Source organism: Macaca nemestrina, chromosome 11 (assembly GCF_043159975.1).
Source record: "Macaca nemestrina isolate mMacNem1 chromosome 11, mMacNem.hap1, whole genome shotgun sequence".
In the NCBI taxonomy this organism is placed as follows: Eukaryota; Metazoa; Chordata; class Mammalia; order Primates; family Cercopithecidae; genus Macaca; species Macaca nemestrina.
The window spans coordinates 60,568,908-60,593,407 of record NC_092135.1 but is presented as its reverse complement, the minus strand read 5'-3'; the positions used below and the strand labels follow the sequence as shown (position 1 = coordinate 60,593,407).

Sequence of the window (24,500 nt, the reverse complement as noted above, 5' to 3'; positions counted from 1 at the left end):
AGTTCTCCACTAATCAAGCTTTTTTTTTGTTTTGTTGTTGGGGAACTCCTTGATCTTCTGATCACTTCTGGAATTTAGACTTATCACAAAATGTTGTGACAACAAAGGGGTGCCAGACAGTCTTGAAACATTAACAAAAGGAACTCTATTGCCATGTTTTAGACCTTCTTTTTATTGATAACTAGGTCTTTCACAAATTCACAAGCCCTTTCTTGTAGCTGGATTTTTGTTTTGTTTGCTTTTGCATAACCTGTTGTTTCATGTCAAGGTACATGTGCCAAATGTGAGCAACACTGACTAGTGCTGAAATTGAACTTTCCTGATCAATAAGGGGCACGGGTAATTTCAAGCCTTCTTTCCTTTGAGATACACACACACACACACACACACATACACACACATACACACACAGACACACACATACACAGACACTTTAAAAAGAAAATGAAGTATACAGGAAAGCAAAAACATTAAATGCTTTTTAGTAGTTAAAGTGGAGGAAGGGAGAAAATGAGTATGAATAGCAGAGCATTTGTTATAAAAGGAAAAAAAAGTTCTGCAATCCCAGCTACTCAGGAAGCTGAGGCAGGAGGATGGCTTGAGGCTAGGGGTTTGAGACCAGCCTAGGCAACATAGTTAGACTCCATGTCTAAAAACAAATTATGTAAAAATTAGCTGGCTTGGTGGGGCATGGTCCCCGACACTTGGGAGGCTGAGGCAGGAGGATCATTTAAGCCCAAGAGTACAAGGCTGCCGTGGGCTATGATTGTACCACTGCACTCCAGCAGTCTGGGTAACAGAGTGAGACCCTATTTCAAAACGAAAAATAAAAGAGAAAAATGTGGAGAATTTTGTCATCAAGGTAAAGTAAAATTCATTCATTTATTGTATTTTGATCATATTCATTCTTCACTATGTATTGAGCCAGCTCCATGAAAGACAGTAATATGGCCACTTAAATTTGTAGTTATCACCCCCTCTATTAAATTCAATAAATATGTTTTGTTATCTTTTACAAACACTGCTTGTTAGGAGAACAGTGTGGTATCAACAGAGTAAGACATATGCACCTCTAGTCCCTAGGAAGAAAACCTTCAAGCACATAGCAAAGGACCTACCTATATTAGAAGCCCCACAGAATTGAAAGAGTTGAAACGCATGCAGAAGAGTTGTTTCAGAAAGCAATATTCAAAGTGTGAACACTCATCCTTGTCAATCAGGGTTCTCACTCTTAAACACAATGTCAGAAGTAAGCTGATGGTTATATTTAATATTTAGGCAAGAAGATACATGTGTATGCATTTTTGGACTTGTACACATACACATACAAGGATTCAATAAAGTGTCATCTATTAGTTGAGTTTTGACATTTGCATCTTCATTTCATTTTCCGTTGTCTGCACCCTGCAATTAGGCTTTCTTTTGCTTCCACCTTGTGCCCTGAAGAGTAAGTTTATGTTGAATGTTGGTGTTAGTAACAGCTTCATCTTCCGTTTTGTGCCTTCTTGTATTCTTTTTCCTCTTTCCTTACCCTTCTCCTGGTTATATCCAACACAATAAAGTCCGTGTAGATATTCATGTCCGCATTGTGACATTTTAATATTTTTAAAATTTGGTTTTAGAGCTCTGATGTTTATATGGCTATATATGTCTAACAATTTAAAAATATAACAGCTTTAAAAAATTATGTTGGCTAACCAAAATATGTTGGCTGAGCTCTCTTTGCCTATTTAAAGTAAATTTATTTTGGCTAGAGTAAATGTATGTATGGTGCTTCATAACATACTAAAATATCATGAATTTGGGAAAATAAATTTAAAGTTGAAACTGCATCTGCTTAAAGATATTTATGTTTACATTGGATATTTTTACAAATGTCTTTAGTTTTTTTAAAAATAACTCATGAATTGATTTTTTTAGGCATCTATATCTAAGCCTACATTGTTTATTCCCTGTCAGTTTCGATCTGGCTTTTGTACTTGCAGTAATCTGTAAAGGGAGTGATTATTTATGCTTGGACATAATTCTACTGGAAAAATAAGTCTATTCTGTACATTTGAAAGAAGATTTATGTATCATTTTTGCATTTCTAGTAGTTTATAATAGTGACCTAGAACACATTGCTAGATTGCACTAGATTTGATCATCTTTAACAATATTTAGATAATTGGGAAGTTATACTGTCTGTAAACTATTATGAAGGAGGCTACATGGAGAGAAGGCATATTTCCTTGAAAATGATTTCATTCTTAATACATACATAAAATATGACCACCTTGTGCTTTGAATTTTTATGATCATGCTAGCCATAAAATCAAAGCATCATGGCTTCTTGTAACTGCTGTGATTTCTCTTCTACAAAATGAAACTTTCAGAGACATCATCCTGACCATTTATTTTCCACTTCCTGATTTGCAGTGCTCTGACATGAGATTTCCATGAAACCTTAAGGAATCGTATAGTTGTAGTAATATACTATTGGGAAATACCCATTTTTACATAAAATATATAAGCAACGGAAAAGCCAAATATTTGGAAGGAAAGAAATACTAAAGAGGAACTTTAAAAACACTGCCTACTGATAAAAATCTTTCCTTAGGGCAGAGAAAAAAAAAACCTCACAAACACACATTTCACACACACAGACTCCTGTAGCATCTTTATTAAATTCCTCACATCGATTTGTTATGGTGTTTGTCACATTGTTTACACAAAGGCAAAATAGCTAAATTTTTTAATCTCCAGAGACTACCATAGTAGTTGACACATAGTAGGCACCAAATGAAAGAACCAATAAGCTTAAGTAGTAAAAACAAAAACAAAAACAAAACACACACGCACACACACACACACACGCTCCCACTGCAAATGCTTTCCTTCCAGATTAATTTTCTACTAGGTATTTCACCCAACTAAGACAGCATTACTAGCTTTCTAACTTCCTCTGGTCATTTGTTTCTCTTAACCCAATTCCTATACCGCATTTCTCTCCCCGCAATTTGATTGAACGTTTACTGTCTACGGATGCATCAAGCTCTAGAGGGTCATGCTATTTTCTAACAATTTTGGAACTTTACTATAATTTTAAGTATCAGTATGGTGACAGAAACTAGAAAGAAGCACACTGTGTAACTTGCAGTGAGTAATTTGCAGTTTTAGATAGTGAAAGTCAACTGCATATGCATGCTATTTGCAATTAACAAACTATATCTACTTCGTATATCGTAAGTGGGAAGCAAATGGCATAGTAATAATTGATACAAATGGATATAGGTACAGGGCTTTTGGGTTCAAAACTCATCAGTTGAATGATTTTTTAAATGTTTCAAATAATATTTGTAGTGTTTACTGAGTACTCAGAATGGTGCTTAATTAATCATGGCTCCTGTCTTAAAGTAGCATACATTCATTTATGAAAGTAAGTGTGTACAGTTGAGACAAAGTTATAGAAATTTCAAGAAATGGAATCTTGGGGCATGATTCCTGAAATGCTTATAGAAAAGTAGACAAAACTTAGAAGAAAGAATCATAGTAGCAGTGATGGATCTCATTATCTCTATTCTATCCATTGTATTATAAAATGCTTTCAAGATGACATGATGATTGTGTTACTGGCTGAAGGTTCTTTCTCTTCATTTTAAACAACTGCTTAAATAATTGTTTCTTAATTTCATAGAATATATTGATTTCTGGTTCTGGATAAAACACAGATTAAGACTCATACCTCCCATGTTTACCTATACCTTTATAGTTTCCTACACATATTTACATTATTTATATAACTTCATGTCTCACAGCAATTTTATAAGGTGGGCAGATGGGAGTTATTATAATTCTCATATAAAAATGAATACGAGACATATACTGATACTATGACTAAAATCCAATTTTTATGACTCCTCCAAACATTCTTCAGATTCTCCCATTAAGGAGCTCAGACATTCAAAACACAAACACCTAAGACATATAGACTGAGTTCTAAATGAGTGAAGTGTACAATGCTGCTAGTGTTGAGAGGAACACCACCCAGTTCTCTGCTAAAGTTTGTGCCACAGGGTGGTCTTTATCAATTTCACATCTGCTGATTAGATCAGAATGGATCTAAATCCACAGTCTTTCTTCCCACTGCTCCCAAAAGCGTAATTCTTCTCTCCACATCTCCTTCATTCACCCTCCCCATCCCCAGTGTTAGGCTCTCTTTCCTTCCAACCAGATCTTACATTAGCTCAAGTTATTTGCTGACAGATGTTATAGCAAAAGCCTATGCACACACACACACATACACACTATATATATACATATATATGTTATTTCTTGATCCCTGGGAAATAAATTGTACATTGTGTAGAAGGAAAAAAACAAAAAAGTCATGAAAAAGGAAAGAAGATCTCTAGTCAGGGAAAATAAAATGAGTAGTTGGAGAAAAGCAATGGAGAGAACGACAAGATCTAGAGAAAGAGAGGGAAGCGGAAAGAAAGGGAGCCTTTGTGTTCTTGAGAGGCAAAGAGAGCAACACTGAATGTTGGCTTCTCAATTCCTCTGCCCATTCCTGAGGGACTCGCCTTTACTATCTTTCCCTTCTTTGGAGATTCAGCAACTCAACTCAAATTAGGTTAAGGGAGAAAAAAGTTGAGACTTATTAGCTTATTAGGAGAATGGGAAATATCATAATTAAAGGAATATTTAACAGTCAAACTCCAGGAAGGGGAGAGGTTCTGGCACAGCTGAGAAGCAGCTGGATCTATAGACTCAAATACCACCATCTTATCTTATCGAATCCTTCATCTGTGCTTCTCCTTTTATGGTGCACCTCACACTCTCAGGCAGATTTCTTCCCACTGTTAGAAAGTGATAAGTAAATGTTGTCAGATTAAAATTAGACTGCCTGACTTAGATAAGAGCACCATGACTTAACTGCACTAAGACTTGGGCATCGACTCTAACCTACAGTTTCCTCACCTGTAACATGTGGTGTATAATGATAGAGTTGCTGTTAAATGTTTAAAGTGCTTAGTAGAATGTCTGAACTTAAAAAATGTGAAGAGTTGTCGCTGTAATCGAATCAGATATTTTGATTTTGGGGAACTGTTTTTCATAGTGCTGTCACCAGAGACTCTCTTTCTTTAGTCATAGTTTGAAAACAACTTGAACAACTTGAGAAAGCCTCTGATAATCTCGTCATATGTTCAGGTTGTAAGGACATAGGGACATTGAAACTCCAAGCTTGAAGTCAGAAGAAGGATTTTTCCAGAGGAAAAGGTGGAAATGTTGCTAAGCACACCAAGCAATAGATACTCACCATAGATATCAGCCAAATCTATTCAATGCCTACAGTAGAACTCCCCCACTTAAGCTTGCTTGAGTAGCTTTCTAATCAATTCCTTGATATAGACAGGGATATAAATGTAGGGGGAAATGTAGATGAAGCAAAAGTGTTAACATTCAATATGTGTCATATGACCAAAAGAGAATTGTGTTATTAGTTTTTACAGAATCATAAAAACAAGCTTATTTTTGCTGTAACATACCAACCTGACTCTTAGGTAGAATATTTTTAAAAGGCATTCATAAACTTAGAAATCACAGCCAAGCAACTAGAATGATAAAGCAATTGTAATTAGTTGCTATTCTACATGTAAATAATGTATTGTTCCTAAGTGAAAGAATAATACCTTGTGCAGATCTTTCTAAGGAAGTTTTGTTAGAATGCGTTATCTAGATAAATCTTAAGTGTGCTGTTCAAAAGACCGTATTTAGGTATTCAATAAAGCATATATTTTAGAGGGAAAATCCTTGTTGAGCAGATGCTGCAGTGAAATAAAATATTGAAGCCAAGCTTATTTGTACGTATACCAGACACTAAACATTTCTGGTGTAATTAGTTTTAAAGACAAGTGATTCACTACTTGTGATCTCATTATGAACACTAGTATATGGCTCAGAAGATACTATTTATAGGAGTAATGAGAAGGGGAACATTAATTTTACTTCACTCACAATAAAAATTTATAGTATTTTGGACCTTTAGTGGTAACTAAGTGATTATACTCTTAAAACCTACAAGATACAGACATTAAGGGGATGCAGAATTATTGCATGGGTCCCCTAAATTTACAGGAGAAATAAGCATAGCTGAAGATCGAATAAATAACATGTCTTGCACACACGGTGATTTTTTTCAAATACAAGGAAAAGTTTATTGAGATTTATAAAAATATAAATTAATTTAAAATATTTGCCGAATAATGGTTTGTGACAACTAATTTCCTGTTTAACCAATGTATGTCAGAGCAAAGTATTGTTTTTCTACTTGAGATTATTTTTTAAAAATTATGCAAGGTGGTCATTAAACTAGAAAATGTTTGAATCCACTGCGTTAGATTTCCAGTGAACATGTCAAGTTTCAGACTATGTCAAAGTGTTTTTGAAGATAAATAAGTATTCTAGCTAGCTATCATAAGCTACACAAATTCATAGCATTAAGAAATTATGTGCCACATACCGTACACTTGATTAGCATAGTGAAAATACTAAGGCTTTTCCACTTAAGTGACGTTATTATCTTTCATTTTCAGTAAACACACTATATGCAAAGTTATTACATATTCTTCAGGACTTTGTATCTTTTGAATGTTTTAATAAGTGGGACTCTGAAGGCAATTTTTGGCAATTTTTGCAAAGCTGAGAACAATTAGCAGAAGCAAATACACATTATCATCTAGAAAGTAATTATTAATTTGTGATATTTAAATTGTTTCAAAATTCTCTCATTTTAAAAATTCCAAAAGCTTTTGTTCTCTGGATTCTTTTTCTTTTTCTTTTCTTTCCTCTCTTTCTCTGTTTTTCCTTCCTTCCTTCCTTCTTTCCTTCTTTCCTTCCTTCCTTCCTTCCTTCCTTCCTTCCTTCCTGGCCTCATGTTCTTCCTTCTTTCCCTCCCTCCCTCTCTCCTTCATTTTAGTCCTCAATCTAATCACACCTAGCTTGCAACTTATTTCCAATCAACATCAGTGATAGATCTAAGAGCAATCATTGTGACGTGCCCTTACTATTCTTGAGTTGTAGAGACCCCAGGACTTATATCATTCAAGAAATTGGGCTGAGAAACCTTGAATGGGTTAATTCATTGTGATTATCACTGAAAATGTACCGTGGTTTGTCCTAGGGATCTACTTGAAAGATGACCTATCTGCTGTCAAGTTTATCCCCTCAGTGCTGGGCTGAGCTATTCTCCCCAGACTCCAATGATACCAGGCAGCTTTTAGTCCCTAGGGGATGTACAACTTCCTAGGACCTGTGTGAGGCAAGGTTGCAGGTCTCCACCGTTAACAGAGGACAACCCAATTTACTTCTCTGGCTTGGGCTTCTTACCTTTCAATCCGGAAGTCCCAAGGTCTCTAGTCTATTCTTTATGTAGGGTATGGTTAAATATTCCCTTCACAGATCTACATTTTTATAAACAAAAAATTGTTTCTCCTGGAGGTGAAGAAACCCACGCCCAATCTTAACTACCCTATCTGGGAAAGAGTAGAAAGTACCTCTTCTTCTTTCTTGAGGAGTCGAAAATTTCTCAGGTAATTCTTTAACAAGGACTTTTCATTAGATCAACCAATTACACTATGTTTGAATATTATTTATGTCATCCTTTGTTTCCTCAAATAATAACCGATTTTTCCTTCATATGTCCTTGGCCTCAAAATGTGAACCCTGAAATGTCCTCCTGTGCATAGCAAATCATGAGACTTCAAAGCTTAGCTAAAAGGCAATGAAATTGTTATTGCTTATTTGCTTTTACTTTTTATTGAAACTTGTATAAATTGACTCACACTTTAAGTAGACAAGGCAAACCTATAAGAGGATTCAATGGTATAAGAGGATTCAATGGTAAAGGTATAGGAAATAATTTCTACTGAATGTAATACTTTATCAGATTTGCTTGATTATATATTGGTTTCTAAAAACAATACAACTATGGGTATATAAAAATACATATATATGCATATGGAGATATGTAACTGTAGATGCTTATATACATATATGTATATGTATAGCTATAGTTATATTGTTTATATACATATAAACAATATGTGTGTGTGTGTATACACACAAACACACAAACACATATACTCACAAACTCTAGCTTACTTTTTAAAGCGAGAGTTTATTCAACATTTTTGTCTTTCTGTTTATATAAAAGATAAATGGTGTTTCAGTTTGACTAAAGAATATATCCTCCAATAACGATATAGCCTGGCTGCTTATACTGGGTCCTGCCCAATGTTTATATCTGTGCAGGATCTCAGGGAACTGTCATCCTCTCCAGAGAACTTTCCCTGACTTTCCTCTTAGTTCAAGGTGTAGTAGGTCTCATGTTTTTCCTAGAACACGCTCATTAAAACATCCACTTTTTCTTCAACATATATTTACTCAGCTCTTGCTATGTTTTAGTGACAACAGATCCCATGGAAACAACACAGAAGAAATAAGTTGTTTTTACTTTTCTCCTGGTAACTGGTGTTAGACCATATCTGCATATAAAATATCCTTTAAGAGTTGATATAAATCTACTATTACTCATAGTACTCACTTCAGCTTTGGTTCTGCCCAAGTGCAGTGAGCTTATTGAGAATAAGGAATATATCTCAGTTGTGCATGGTAGTAACTCATATGAATTGGATGGCTGTGCATATGAAAATACAGCACTCAATGGCAGTTTTTATTGAAAAAACTAGATAACTTGACCATAATTGTCCCAAGAAACAATATATTCATCTACAATTTACTTGCACTCAGTAACCATGCCCTAGTTATTGCCTGGTGAGAAATCCAAGGTCTGATATGATGTACTCCCAGGATAGAGGGGGAAATTTTTTTTTCATGTCATTCTCTATAGCATGATTATGAACCTGAAGAAATAACTATCTGTGCATGGCAGTTTCTTTATCTAGAAATTTTGGTAACTGAGATATCTTTGTGGTCCAACGTTTCTAAGGATATACACATTTTTTTTTTGGTGGGCATTACAGGGAAAAATGGCTAACTCTATAATCATTCTTGGGATATTTTGTTTTGTTTTGTATTTCTCACCAGATGTGAATTTTAGCAAAAAAAAAAAAAAAAACTATATTGTTTCATCAGGAATCTGATTAAGACTGCACTTTTGAAAAGGGAAAAATTCATTAAACAGACTAATGGAGGAACCTGAAGGGTAGTCAGTAAAAGCAGCTGCTTTTTCAATACATGTTGGTGGATTTGTCTGGGAGCCTTTCTTCCAAATGATATTAGTTCAATCATGCCTAACATTTAAATCTCTAAACACTGATATTCCCATTTTAATTTTAGCTGGCACCAGAAGGAAATGGTAAAACAGCAGATGATTACCTTGGTAATTTATTCCACATTTTTTAACAGCTTTACAGATTCAAACAAAAAATAATAATCTAAAAATGAAAAATGCACAACTAAAATTAAACATAGAAAAAAAATTTTTAAACCAAGAAATGTTTTTCCTTGTAACCTCCCAAATGGTGGAAAGTAAATTTCACAGTGAAATGTAAACAGGACTTAATTTTACCACGGTTATATTATATTTTGATGACTAACTTAGGCTTTAAAATACTGATATTGATTCAGGCCCTATTAATTTAAATTTTGTGATTATTTAGCTAAAGGAGTAATTAATGTTTGTTTTTGAATTTGTGTCATCTAAAAGCAAATCTCACTTTAGAAACACCCTGTATATAAGTTAAATTGTCCTTTAAAGCAAATCTTCTAAATATTTTAATTTAGTTTAATTAGCAATTTCAGGGCCAGGGACAGTGGCTCACACCTGTAATCCCAGCACTTTGGGAAGCCAAGGCAAGAGGATGGCTTGAGTCCAAGAGCTTTAGACTAGCCTGGACAACATAGACCTCATCTTTCTAAAAAATAAACAAAAATTAACCAGGCATGGTGGCAGGTCCCTGTAGTCCCAGCTATTCAGGAGGCTGAGGTGGGAAGATCCCCTGAGCCTGGGAGTTCAAGGCTGCAGTAAGCTGAATGTGCCACTGCACTGCAACCTAGGTGACAGAGCGAGATTCTGTCTCAAAAAGTAAAAATAAAAACAAGTTTAAATGGAAGCCAAAGAGTTGAAATTTTCCTCAGATGTAATATAAAAGAATTGGGAGAAGTGTCACATCAACAGCATTAATGAAGAGTCTAATATATGGCAGAATTTGTCCTAGGTTCTGGGTATAGCAAACATTCCAGTCATAGAATTTACATGCAAACCTATGACCTTAACTAGAATTGGAACATTGGTACATCATTCAACCTCTTTTGGTTGTTTCTGTAAGTAAGATTGACGTCTTGTTTAGCTCAGCCTATTAAAATAATTGATTTACTTTGAATGAAAGATTTATACAATTATATCAATCTCTTGGAGTTTACTGAATAATAAAACGAATGTGTCTTTTTATGTTTATTTTATAACTCATTTATGATGATTAAGTTATGAAAACTCAAAAACAGAATTTTAGTCAACATAGAGTAGAACCCTTGAAATGTGAAACATTGAATTAAAAATATCACTTGTTGCTCTTTATTTCTCTTAACTTAGTATTTTGATAATACTAAGATCTTAATATACCTAATTCAACTACAATAAAGCAGATATAAATAGGACTATCACTCTGGTTGAGTATACACCAATTCCAGATTTCTTCCTCATTTTAATTTAGATGTACCAAGTATATGCCAATGATTTTTTTCCCAAAATATATGTTGACTATGGCTCATAGTTAATATTTCATATCATAACATATATAATACAGCAAATGTTTTCATAATTCAATAATGAAATAATAGTATCTGTCTAAATATGTCTGTATTAGATGGAAATTGTTATCATACTTTAAAGTGGGTATACTGTACTTCCTTCAACTTATGTTTTGCTAAGAGCTGTTCGATGTGAACATCTTTAAAATAAAGTCCACGATCACACAGTGTCACACAAGGATTCTAACTAAACACTCTTGAGTGAAACACGTAGGTAAACAAACTCCATTAAATAAATTGGTAAACTTTTAGATTTTGTTTTGTTTTGTTTCGTTTTTGAGATGGAGCTTGCTCTGTTGCCCAGTCTGGAGTGCAATGACGTGATCTCAACTCACCACAACCTCTGCCACCTGGGTTCAAGTGATTTTCCTGTCTCAGCCTCCCAAGTATCTAGGATTACAGGTGCCCACCACCAAACCTGGCTAATTTTTTTTTGTATTTTTAGTAGAGATGGACTTTCTCTATGTTGGTCAGGCTGGTCTAGATCTCTTGACCTCAAGTAATCCACCCACGTCGACCTCCCAAAGTGCTAGGATTACAGGCATGAGCCAGTGTGTGTGGACGTTTTATTATTATTATTATGTAATAAATACATATTTTAACCTCGACCATATAGAAGAGATCCTCTGTTCTAAAGAAATGAAATAAATTCTTTTGGAAAAAGTGTTAATTTTTGTTGCTCTTGTTCTAGAGAAAAAAGTGTCAGAGAATCTTAAACACAAATAGGAAAAATGCTATAAAGTAGGAGGAAGCTTTGTATTTCTGGGAAGAGTGTTATTGTGGTGGTTATTAGATTCAGGGCAGAATAGTTGATTCCAGCCCAATGTAGACTTTGTGACAGGAAATTCATATATTTATTTTAGACCAAAATTAATTCCTTGCAAAGTGACTCTTGTTCTAAGCACTCCACAAAAGCTGGTTTCCCAACAGTCTCCAAAAGTTTGCTGAGTCCTAAATACAGTGGCTTCTTCATAATTTCATTTTTTCTTTGCATTTTATTGCTTTAGATTTAAAGACATTGCTTCCTGTTGGTTTTACTTTTCTCCATCTCCTTTTCTAGGTGATTTTAAAAATCCATCTCTTAAATTTCATACTCTCTTAAAAGTCAGTGTAAATTCCCAAGTTTCTGTTCCTGGACTTGCTCCTGTGGTCTTGTTTCAACAATTGCATTTTTTTTTCTGTAATTTATAAATATACAGACCCAGCCCTGGTTTTTAACTTGCTACCTGAATGTCTCCACATTGAAATCCTACTAATACCTCAATCTCTCTTCCTGTTGAAAACTGCACTAATTAGTTTAACTATTTTCTTTCAAATCTTTTGCTTGCTCATCCATTAATTTAATTTTTGCTGGAATACTTAATTTTCTTTTTACAATCTTTATACCCTCTCTCTCCCTTCTTATAAAAGTAATTGCCAAAGTTGTCAATTAACTCTCTGTGATGTCTTTCTTTTCCGTTCTCTTTCCATTTTTCCTTTTCTCATTTCTGCTACTCTTGTATAGTTTCAGACTGCTGCCTCCTGATCTATTGCAGCAATCTCCTTTCTCCCCTCTCTGTTGTCAGTTTCTTCCTTCTCAAATTCACCCTTTGTTATTATGAAAGTCATTGTGTTGGTTTGGTATTATGCACTCTGGGAAATAAAAGGCTATTTCTAAGGTTATAATAGTGGAAGTAACAAACATCATTTAATAAACTATATTATTCTCTTGTATTTGGATAGTGTTTTGTCTTGTTCTAAATGCTTTTATATTCATAATTCATATAGATTATTATAATTATTAAAATATTGTTATTTAATATAAGGTTTAATCAAGCTGAAAATGATAAAATATAAACCATCAACTTATAACCCATGTGAGCTACTAATCTGCAGATAGGTCCTTTACAACTTGACTGTGTATCAATTGAGTGTTTAAGAGAAAGAGAAAGCAAAAAGAGAAATTAAACAGGAAAGGGAAATAATTCTTGAACCCAAGTCATTCATCTAGGAAATCTTACTAGCAAAGAAGGGTGAGCAGCTTGTTCCAAACTAATCTAAAAATTATAAAATGAAATAATCCCATCTGTGGCAACTCCTCTAGGATCCCAACTGAGAGATTACAGAATTAAAGTTTTTAGTTTCAACAGAACTGACTCCAACTAACATAAACAATAACTTATTGAAAAACATATGAGGCATTCTCCAACCTGAGTTGTGCTTGGATTCACTTTAGCACCACCGTTAGGATAGAATAGAACACCCAGAGTTTTCAGCCTCTTTGCCATCTGCTCAGAATTTCTTCACATGATTCGGATTCCAGGGAGCGGGCATCTAAATGGCCTAGTTTAAGTCCTAATTCTTAATCTATCTCATAAGCTTCTGTGAAATTATAAGGTATATTTTAAATATAGAAAATAATTACGACAAAATTGTGTATGTGTCCATTTCTGTAGGAAATTGAAATTATATGTGAGTATCTTCCACATCTAACCAGGCCAAATTAAACAAGCAAAAAAATAGCGTGAGGAATATATGGGATGACACAAGAAAATAAATATCAAAACTACCCCAGTAAATGTTATCTGTTCTCATGATGAGCAAATAAGTAAGAGAGAAACAAAGACAGGGCCAAATTATAAGCAATTTTAAAAGTTAGAGTTTCCTTGTAATTGTTAAATTTTTTTTGATGAAGTTCAAATATTTTCTTTATAAAATAATCAATCAAACTAGGATTGATTATTATTAGGAGTTCGTTCGTTCTCTCTCTCTCTCTCTCTCTCTTTCTTTCTTTCTTTCTTTCATGGAGTCTTGCTCTTTTGCCTAGGCTGGAGTGCAATGGCGTGATCTTGGCTCACTGCAACCTCCACCTCCTGGGTTCAAGAGATTCTCCTTGTCTCAGCCTCCTGAATAGATGGGATTACAGGCACACACAATCACGCCCAGCTAATTTTTGTCGCTTTAATAGAGATGGGGTTTCACCATGTTGTCCAGGCTGGTCTTGAACTCCTGACATCAGGTGATCTGCCTGCCTCGGCCTCCCAAAGTGCTAGGATTATAGGCATGTGCCAGCACACCTGGCAGGGGTTCTTAATCTTCTGTTGTGCCGTGTGTGTGCCTCTTTGACATTCTGGTGAATGCTTTCAAGCCAAACTTAGAATAAATTTTTAAATCCAAAAAAATGTAATTAATAGGAAATGAATTGATTTAATTAAATGATAATTAGTTAAATGAATTTCAAAATATATTAAATTTATGACACATAAATAAGTTTGCTTCTTCAATAACACATTAAATAAGAAAATCTAAGGTGATGATTTCAAAGAAATTATTTGTATCAATAATGGTTTGGGATATCTACAACACTGTAGTTGATATAAAGCTATGTTTATTTTCTATTGACAACAAAGTGGTAAAAATTTTTAATGTCCTTGAGCCAAAAGTTTTTTCCCTCCAAGTTAATAGACCTACTGAACCACAGTTAAGTCTCTGACCTAGGCTAATTTCAAAATATGAACCTGTCTGAACATAGAAAAAGTATTTAGATGACTTTTGCTTATTTTATCCCTGTGTTTTCACCTGAAAAATTACTTTTATTTAAACACTGATGAGAAAATCATTAGACAAAAATAAGGAAGTCATTAACTGTCTTGTATTTTTTTTAAATGTAAGCTACATACTGGAAAACAAACAAATACTTGAGAAAACAAACAAAATGGTTTTTTTCTAGAAAATCACTTTGTTTTCCATGATCCTGGCTAGTTAGATATTAGTTGATTAGGCTTTATAGATATTTGACATTTTATTCTAGCATTAAAAATGTTATTTTTTTCTTTCTCCTGGAAAATTCAGTGAGTTATAGAGGTACATTCTTTTTAACATTTTTGAGATAACATTTTATATCATGAATTATTTGTACAATCAACCTTCATCTTAGGCAAAAATAGCATCAGTTAAATAGAATAATGTTTACTGTGATGTATAAAATACAAATTACGGCAAAAAGGTGACAGTAAGAGAAAACCTAGTGTGGAATTTAATATAAGCAGAAAAAGGTAAATTAGTAAATTATTTCTCTAATTTATTGTATTTACCCTTTTTATACAACATTCTTCTAGTAGAACAATATATAATAATATAGTACTTTGGTGAAAAATAACTTTGCTTTATATATCACAGCCTGAATTTCTACTTTTATTTTAATCCATTCTTGGAAAAACATGAATACCTTCCTCTAAAGGGAAAGGTCAAGTATAATGTTGTATGAGAAAAGAAACCCAAGACATCCAGAAACCTGATGAGCCTGCGTATCACACCAATGGACTCTTATGCTGAGACCATGCTATGCTTGTAAAAGAGTGCTGGGGGAAGAATCATGCTCAGGAAATAATCAGTTGTTGTTGTTTACTTGTTTTTTTTAACTTGGCCTAGAAGTTGAATATAAGGGAACTAGTCTTGGCAAATTCAGAGATGAAAAAAAAGCCAGTTAAATTTTAATACTGGAGAATTGAAAATATGTATTTATTATAATATGAAAAATGAAGTACAGATATTCAGTGAGGTTTCTTCAGATTTACTGTATTTTCCATATAAATATTGAGAGGTATAACTTTCTTCCCCTGTTGTTTCCATGTGTGAGAATTTGAACAAAAATAATTCCAAGGTGACACATTCTTCCATGCACCCAAAAAACTGTTTAAACACAATTTAAATACTTTTGAAAATTACATAAATCAAACTGTCTTACAATGTGAAATATATCTATTAACTTACCCTTTAACTTTTATTAATGGCTTAATGTAATTCTTATACCTCTGTAAATTATCTCTAGAATAGGTGCATCATGCAAGTTCATTAATTAGATATAACCTTAACTTGGAAAATGTTTTATAATTTATATTAATTCTTTTGCACATACTTTATGGGTTATGTTAATTATCTGAATTCTAAAATCATTTTATTCATTTTAACATGAAGCTGATGCAATTCTAAAAGCATGTTATTCTTTAAGTCTATCCAGAATTGCTAAGCCTTTTATTTCTTTTATTATACAGTATATGCTAAAATTTATCCAGTTTTTTTTTTTTTTAATTTTTGCTCCCATGAGTTTTTTCTTCTCTGTGAGATTAAAAGTTAAGTTCTAGGGCCTTCTCTGTGCTTTCTGTCTCCCTTCAGGACATAGCAAAGCTGTTGTTCACTTTCTCTGTAACTCATTAACCCACTGCTACCTTCTTGATGGGCACCACCTTGAAGCCAATGCCCGTGTGTGTTCTGTCGACCCCTTGGCTTTGCAAAGGCTGATTTTCTGTCATTAATGATTTTAAAGTTTTCATCCTTATCTCCTCCATGTTAATGTGTTGAATCCAGAGTTGTCATTCCTTTTAATTAATCTGATTAACCTTCCTAGGCTATCTAAGTCCCCAGTGTACGTTTTATGTTTGAAATCAGAGAAACCCCACTTTCAAGGTCTTTTCAGGTTGTTAGTAGAATAAAATTAAGTTTACTCATTAAAAAGATTTACCTATTCCTATTATAGAATTTATTTCATTTTACCTTCATGCTTTATCTGACTCTCAGCAGGAATGTTCTTTTCCTTTCATTCAATTCTTATGATCATCTTTAAATTTTAATCATTTCTATGCTATGCATTCTTTTAACACCCAGAGAGACGTGCTATACTCTATGAATTTGCCCTTGAGATATATTGCTTTGGTATTATCTGTCATGTACTTCCTGCCCAACTGTAATTCAAGTGTCTTGGAGATTGACAAACTTGAGAATCGGCTAACTCCTTCAATCTGTAGTCAAACGTCAGCTACGTAACATAATTTACAATTTAAAATTATTTGTTACCCCATCCCCCAACACTTGTCATTGCCACATTCCTGAGCCACTTATTCTGCTGAATGTTTTACACATTACTTCCATAACATGTTATATAATTTACTTATGTATTATTTTTATTGTGTTGTTGTTTACAGCCTGAATTAGAACATAAGCCCCACAAGAGCAGAGATTTTTGTTTATTTTGATCACTAATGTATTCTGTGAATCTAGAAGAGTATCTAATATTTAATTTGCGCTCCAGAAATAGTTATTGAATGAAGAATAGTATCTATTTTCTGCTTTGTATCCCATTTCCATGTTCCTTAACATTTAGTACAGCATATTTAAAAAAAAAAAAAAGGTGATCAAAAGTCCTAATTGGGTAGATCTCCAGTCAAAAGAAGGAAAGAGCAAAAGAGAGAGAAAGAAAGAAAGAAAGGAAAGCAGAGGAAAAGAGAAGAAAGGGATGGAAAATGGAGGGGAGGGGAGGGGTTGTAAAGGAAGGGAAAAAGGAAAGAAATACAACCACTTTGTTCTCAGTCCTAAAAGTTTAGAATATGTACTTGCTTCTGAAAACTCTTCAGAAAAATTCTCAGGAACTGAGATATTGTCTTCTATCCTTTTCAGTGCAAAAGAGAGGAAGGAAGGAAGAAGGAAGGAAGGAAGGAAGGAAGGAAGGAAGGAAGGAAGGAAGGAAGGAAGGAAGGAAGGAAGGAAGGAAGGAAGGGAGGGAGGGAGGGAGGGAGGGAGGGAGGGAGGGAGGGAGGGAGGGAGGGAGGGAGGGAAGGAGGGAGGAGAGGAGGGGGAGGAGAAGGGAGGGGAGGGAGAAAGATTAAAGATATGTCTGTTAGGTTTGGCTCTGTGGAATATTGCTTTGTTAGTTTCACATCTCCTTTGTGGTCATCATCTCCATAATCTTTAGAGTCATTGGAAAGTTATTACAGAAGAGAACAGCAACTTGTAAACTAATATTAGAAGATTCATTCCATTCTATATGGCAAACTTAAATTTTGGAAGAAAAACAATTATAAGGAAGGAAAAGAATGTCTGTTTAGCCAGCTGAATCAGCTGAATCAATGAGACTACTACATTTAGATAATCTTAATGCACGAGGAGTCTTCTATTTTCATTTCATCTTTAGTGCCTTGGCATAGGTATTTCATATTCCACATGTACACTCAAAAAAATTGTTCATCAAACAGCTTGACTAGGCACTGAAAAATGAGAAACTAAATGAATCTAGATAAGGGCATAAAAACTTAGTCCATCTCATCTCAGTGAAAGAACAATTGTTCTAGCTGAAAAATATGTGAAACATGAAAAATTCAACCTGGATATCACTTGGTAGCATATGGAAGTTTAAAACTACAGTGAAGACACTTAAAACACATACACAGAAGCCATAACAAAACCCTATGGTACGAAGAGTTCTATATTGCGTTCCAGGTACCCCACAGGATTTCCCCAAGGGCTATGAAATAATGAGGTCCCAAGAGTATTTGCATTTCCCTTGTCCAAGTAAGTCTACATAAACCATGTTTAGTGTGTAGTGCTTTTTAAAGATTTTTCATTGTAAAATATTCTTATTTATCTCTAAAGATTATAATTTCAAAGTTACCATTAGCTTTAACTCTCAGGTCACCACTTCAATCACACTATCTGTAAACCAAAAAGAGGCTGCTGAGAAAGCCAAGAATGAAAAATCAGAATAAGTATTTGCTCGTAGTGAAGGTAGGCACATTATAGACATTTCTGCATCTTCTTTCTGGACAACTGTAGGAAGTACTGTAAGTAGTTCTTATGAGACACTGGGTGATGATATAAAACATTTTTCCTTTAAAAAATAAATTATATAAGTATTGGGTGCATATGAGTATCAAGAATCCCATTCTACAATAGAAGTCATAACATCAAACTACCTGGTTAGTTTTGCTAGTTTTCCCAGTGTATTCCATTTTATAAGAAACCTTTACATTCAATTTATCTGGTAGAGTGATTCCAACTAGCAAGCCAGTCTACCCTCTTGAACTAGACTATTGGGTGGAATATTAGGTTCAGTTCTGCCTACACATTTGCTGTCACTCCACAAAATCCCAGCTGTTCAACTCACGCCCAACTAGAATGTACAAACAACACTTTTTAAACACATCAACAAGAAGCAATAAAAACATTACCACTTGTTCTCAGTAGTAAAAGTATAGAATATGTACTTGCTTCTGAAAACACTTGGGAATAATTTCCAAGAACCAAGATATTGCCTTCTGTCCTTTTCAGTGCTAGCAGATCAAAGTTCTTGATGGTTTCTTTTATTATTTTTAACTCCCACTGTTGTTAAACCCTCAAAACCTAACCCCCATTTAAATAAAGCTTCTTTTTAAGATTCACAGTTTTCTTACTCATTCAACTGCTGTTCACACCAGATGGCTTTTTTGCTACCATATTTTTAAGACTTTTTTTCCTTATCTCTTCATCCAGCTCCTTCTCCATTCAATGGAATATGCAGTCTGCTACAGTCTGGAGTTGAAGTTTAAAATTCTGAAAATAAATGCATTAAGAATATTTTATAGGCAGTTTTTGTATCTTTATCCAACAAAGTGATTAAGAATTTTCATACTTTTTTCTTCTTTGCTACTTTTACTCCTTTATCACTTTCATGTGGACAGAAAAATCTAGATTTTTAATTATCAGTGGCTAAAAGGATCATTTAAAACTTCATGGTAAACCAAGAAAGATGAAGAGAAGAATATCTGCTGGGTTTTTCCTTTTTTACTCATTCCTGACAATTTTGAGAGGATTCATGGACAATTTTAATTTTTACAATGCTGTCATTTAAATTTCCTATGATAATTATACTATCCCTAAGTTTTCTTTGCAGAAATAAAAATAAGCAAAGATGATTTACTCATGGCTTGCACGATATTTACTGTGTAAATTTATTGACATTTTATCTGATTTTGGATTTCCGTATCTGATTTAGGTTTACAGTAGGTTTCCTTAAACTTTCAGAACCTTCGTGATTTCATGAAATTTGAATTTTGTACCAGTCTGGGCTGTTCAAGTGTGATTTATTATTTCAGGGAAAAAAAAAGTGTAAAGTTTGGCAGTGTGAGATAAGTTTTGAGTTTGAGTTTTCTGGTTCATTTAAGCCAGAATCTTAGAGAAAACCTCAAGGGATAAGAACCCATAGGAACTGTAGCTGAATTCACTATAAATATTTTAAAGATAAAAATACTTTCTGACCTCTAACTTAAATTTTTTAATATATATTAACACTCAAAACATTACTGTCCAAATCAGTCATCTTTTTATAGGCTATGATGACAACTTACTATTTGAATATCTTAAATTTTACCATAGCATTATTAAGAATGATTCTGCTGCAATCCACAGTGAATTTTGCAATTATTAAACCCATTTTCCACAATATTAATTTCCATATTTATATCAAAGTTCCAGCTTGAAAATCTAAAAACCAATATATCAAAAGAAAGGGAGGTTAAAGGAAAATAATTGTTACATACTTATTTTTAAAGATATTCAAATATAGGGACTACAACAGTGACATTTTACCTTAGATTTGTAATACATAAAGTTCATTAGTTTCATTTTGTAAATTCTTCATATGTAAAAGTAATAATCTTTATAAAGTTACATCAATTTCAGAATCAATATGTTAGCTGAGCTGGGAGGTAGCAAACTTTGGCTTAGAAAAAAAAAGCATGCAACACACTGAAGTGCTCCTTAATACTTTTTTTTTTAGATCTAAACATCAACTGGGAAAAAACAGAAAGATTTTTTAAGAGGAAAAATATATAAGACATAGAGAATTGTAGAGATGTTTTATCTAATACATGCTTACAATAAATTATATATTACCTTTTTTTAAATTTTGGTTTTCTTAAATTATGATTAAACAAAAACACTTCAAAAGTCGAAAGTGGTTTGCTGCCATGTATTTTTATACTGCTATATTTAATATCAAGTTTGTCCTATTGGAAAATGTCTTCTGTGGTGACTGTTGATTTTTCAAAGAAAATTTATTTAAGGAAAGGCAATAGTAGTCATGCTTACCATTTCTTGTTTAAAGGAAATTGTTATTGAAATTATCTGGTATGATTTTTATTTTCAAACTAAAAGAAAATCTAGATTAGAAGGCTTAACCTACATCACTTCCTAGATACTCCATGTAATGTTCTTTGTCATTTATTTGCTCTAAATAATGGGTTCTTTAGTTTAAAGAAAAAACAAAGGCTTCAGGTAAAGACATTTATTTTGTCAAGCTGCAGTTATAAAACCTAGATCAAATGCAGTAAACGAGTAGAGGTGAACCTCTTTTAAAGTAAATGAAGCTTAAAACAGAATTGAAATTGAATTGACAAATGGCTACGTCAAATTGCTTCGTATTTCATGATTGTCAACAAAACCCCTCTGTATGCTCTCTCTGTCTCTAATGCACTAGAAGCTCTACTAGTCAAGTTCACAAAAAGTCAAGGAGTAATATAAGGATATTCTCAAATTTCAGTGTTTTAATGTCTTCTAGGGACAAAGCATCTTAGAGAATTTTGGTTACCAGAATATCAGTAGGTAGATAGGCAAAAACCAATGAGCATGTCTCCAGCTTCTCTTGCAAAGTGTTTGGTTACTTGTATGTGGGAACCAGCCAAAAAGTTAAGTGATGTCTGAGTATCAGCAGGACTGACACACCAATCTTGTTTCTGGAATCGCAAGTTAGAGTTGTAATTAAAAGTTCTGTGAACTAGAATAAAACTATATGTGTAGAATTAAACGGTCAGGACAGAGCTAATGAGAATGTGGTTTTGAGAACTAGGTGGAACTGGGAATACCTGCCTAGTAGGGAAGCTTGTTTACCTGGGGAGAACTTAATTACAATGCATACAAGGAAAAATAACAGAACCATAAGGGAAAAGAAAGGCTGTTGCTTAATCTTAAAAGGTTTTATTGACAGCAATACATTTTAGAGAAATTATCAAAAATTAACATTTGTTTCATACAATAAAAATGCTATCAAGTTCTCCTTGACAATGAGTATTTTGGGACAATTTATATGGTATTTAACAAGATGGGTCTTTATGGCCTTTTAAATACTCTGTGATTTGAGATATAAGTAGTCAGGCATGTTTGTCAGATTTTCCATAATCTGACAAATGGAGATTTTTGCAAGGATGATTTCTTTCCTATTTCTTTATTAATTGTTCTACCTCCCTAATGATTTCTGGGTCATCAACATTTTCAGGGTATGGCGAATCCATGCATTATGTGGGATTTGTAGTAGAAAAACAGTCCTTCCCTTGGTGTCCATAAAATATCTTGAAATAAATCCATTTCACCAGAACTTAAATGAATGTGAAATCTGCTAGATAATTTGTCAAGGTGGTTATTCCCTTTTAGCCACTAGTATTATATATGGAGAAATATTTTAAAATATATTATTTCTCTTTAGATGCATTTCTTGATAATGTGTCATAATTCTTATTCTGTGATTAAGGTTTTTATGAGTAACCAAGGAACTGGCATTCTAGAGTGGCATAATTTAAATTTTAAGGACATCTTTACAATCAGTCTTTCTTATTTTTATTATATTTGTTGTCATTGTTGACAATTTGCTCTAGACTACTGAAGTTTTATCTTTTAACAGTGTCCATTAATTTACAGAGTCACTGAATTAAAACATTTTATATACCTCTAATTTTTAATACCAGAAATATGATAAATCTGGCATTCTATGTTCAGAGACCCTATATTTTGATTCCAGTTCTTAACCAAGTTTTATTTCTGTTAGTAAGTTGGTGTTCTGTAATTTTTTCATTTTTTCTTTGGTAACATTCTACAATATCTAGTATAATTTTGACTTTGAAAATAGCCTCTGGTTTGTCACTTTTATTTAGTCTCAAATGCATTCATATTTTATTTTCTTTCTCTTTCTTTCCTCCGTTTTTTACTTAATGTTACCACTTAGAAATTGCTCTTTCTGAAGTTTTTTTAAAATTAATAATTTATTCATTTTTTGAACAAATGCACAAGGTATACAATTCAAAAAGCTAAAAATGATATGCAAAAAGGCTCTCACCTCTGGCCATTCAGTTCCACTTGCCAGAAGTTCACATGGTAACCAGTTACAGAGAGAGATGCAGATGGTAGGCTCTGTCATACAGAGGTATGCAGCAACTAACAGGGGAGAGGGTAGGTTGAGAGGGAAGTCAATGAAATAAGAAGCAGCAGTAACTAGTGAGAGACTCACAGAAGGGAAGCCTGAGCACCAAATATGGCTGACAATTAGTTTCTGCTGGGTCCCCATAGCCTGTGTCAGGTGACTGAAAGCAAATAATAACATTCTAGTTTATCTAAAACCTGAATGTATTACTTCTGAAACAGTTCTTATTCTTCTGTACTTTGCATCTTGATTTAAAACAAAACAAAACAAACAAAAAAATCCTTCCACTGCCTGAATTGGAGCATGTCTCTAATTCTTGTCACAAGAGCTGTTAACATATGTCACAAGCAAAATATGTATCTTTGCTAAATTTCAAGAGTACCATCTATATCATAGGGAGGTCTCTTGCCCTCTTTGTTCTTCTCTTCTGTAGTAGAAAGTTAATACTATAATGCAGAGTGAAAAGGATAAGGCCTAAAATGAAAACATCTGTACTGTTTTAATCATACAGTTAGTTCAATTGCAGATAATTTGCCTAACATGTTATGTTTTCTCTGAACACATATTTTTAAAACTTTTAGTTCTCAAGAGAAAAAGCAAAATATAAAGCACTCAATTTTTATTAAAGAATGAAATATAAGAAGTATAATGTGCAAAAACATAGATATCAGAATGGATTAAATATGCTAAATATATTTATATGAACAGTAGATTCAAGTGAACATTTAACTTCTAATAATAAGAAAAAGTATTTTATCTTACAGCCAATAAAGAAACAAAAGGAAAAATTAAGAAAGGAAGTGAGGGGAAACTCATTTTACAACCACTCCATTAACAGATATAAAATCAAAGAGGAAAAAGTAAATAAATTAAAAGATAAATTAAACCAACTCTTCGTATCATTCTTATCACACCCGTTGCTCTGAATCATTTTCAGGTCACCTGGATCTTAACTATCCATACCACTCCTACTTCTGGGTTCTTTCACTCCTTAAAACTATGTTTCTGGTAGAATCAACAAGGCAAATATCTCGAGATGTGGTCTTCAGGTGCAGAACTTTTGATGTCCTAATTTGTACCTAAAATCATCTCCTGCTCTTAAAGACAACAATTGTTATTCTCCATGCAAGCTTTGGAGCACTGATTATCCCACATCAAGTGATACAATAAATATATTTTCAAAACGAAGTATGAAGAAATCCAGCCGTTCTCTAAATCTTTAAATCTATTCACAGGAAACATGACTGGTTTAAACAAAATAAATTAAATTAACTGCAAGAAAACAAGACTTTTTAACATTTAAAAAGTTTCAGTATCTTATGTATATCTCACATTGCTTCATAAAAATGACTGTATATTTTGTAAAGGGTTCTAATGATGTATGAAAGTGCCTTGAGAAATATATACTGTTTTATGAAACTCTACATAAACATAAAATATCATTATGTTTATGTTTTGAACTGCTAGTTATTCATATTTCTTAAGAGGGAAATATTAAACATTATAAAAGCTGACATGTTCATACTTGACATGTAGAACCTGCAATAAATTACCAGGCTATTGACTAAAATGAAATTTAGTCATGAGCATGCTGTAAAACAGTGGTAATAGATGGATAAAATAGTATGTGGCAAATAGCATATAACATCAAATCATATATAATACAATGGTATATAACATTGCATAGTATAATGTAAAATATATATAACAA

General features: G+C 33.3%; 1 protein-coding gene across 5 annotated transcripts in view; it reads left to right on the top strand.

Moving 5' to 3' along the window:
• The window catches only part of LOC105483334 (potassium voltage-gated channel subfamily H member 7), a 473,655-nt gene that overhangs the window by 71,132 nt on the left and 378,023 nt on the right, over nucleotides 1-24,500 (top strand). The gene's annotated exons all lie outside the window — the stretch shown is intronic.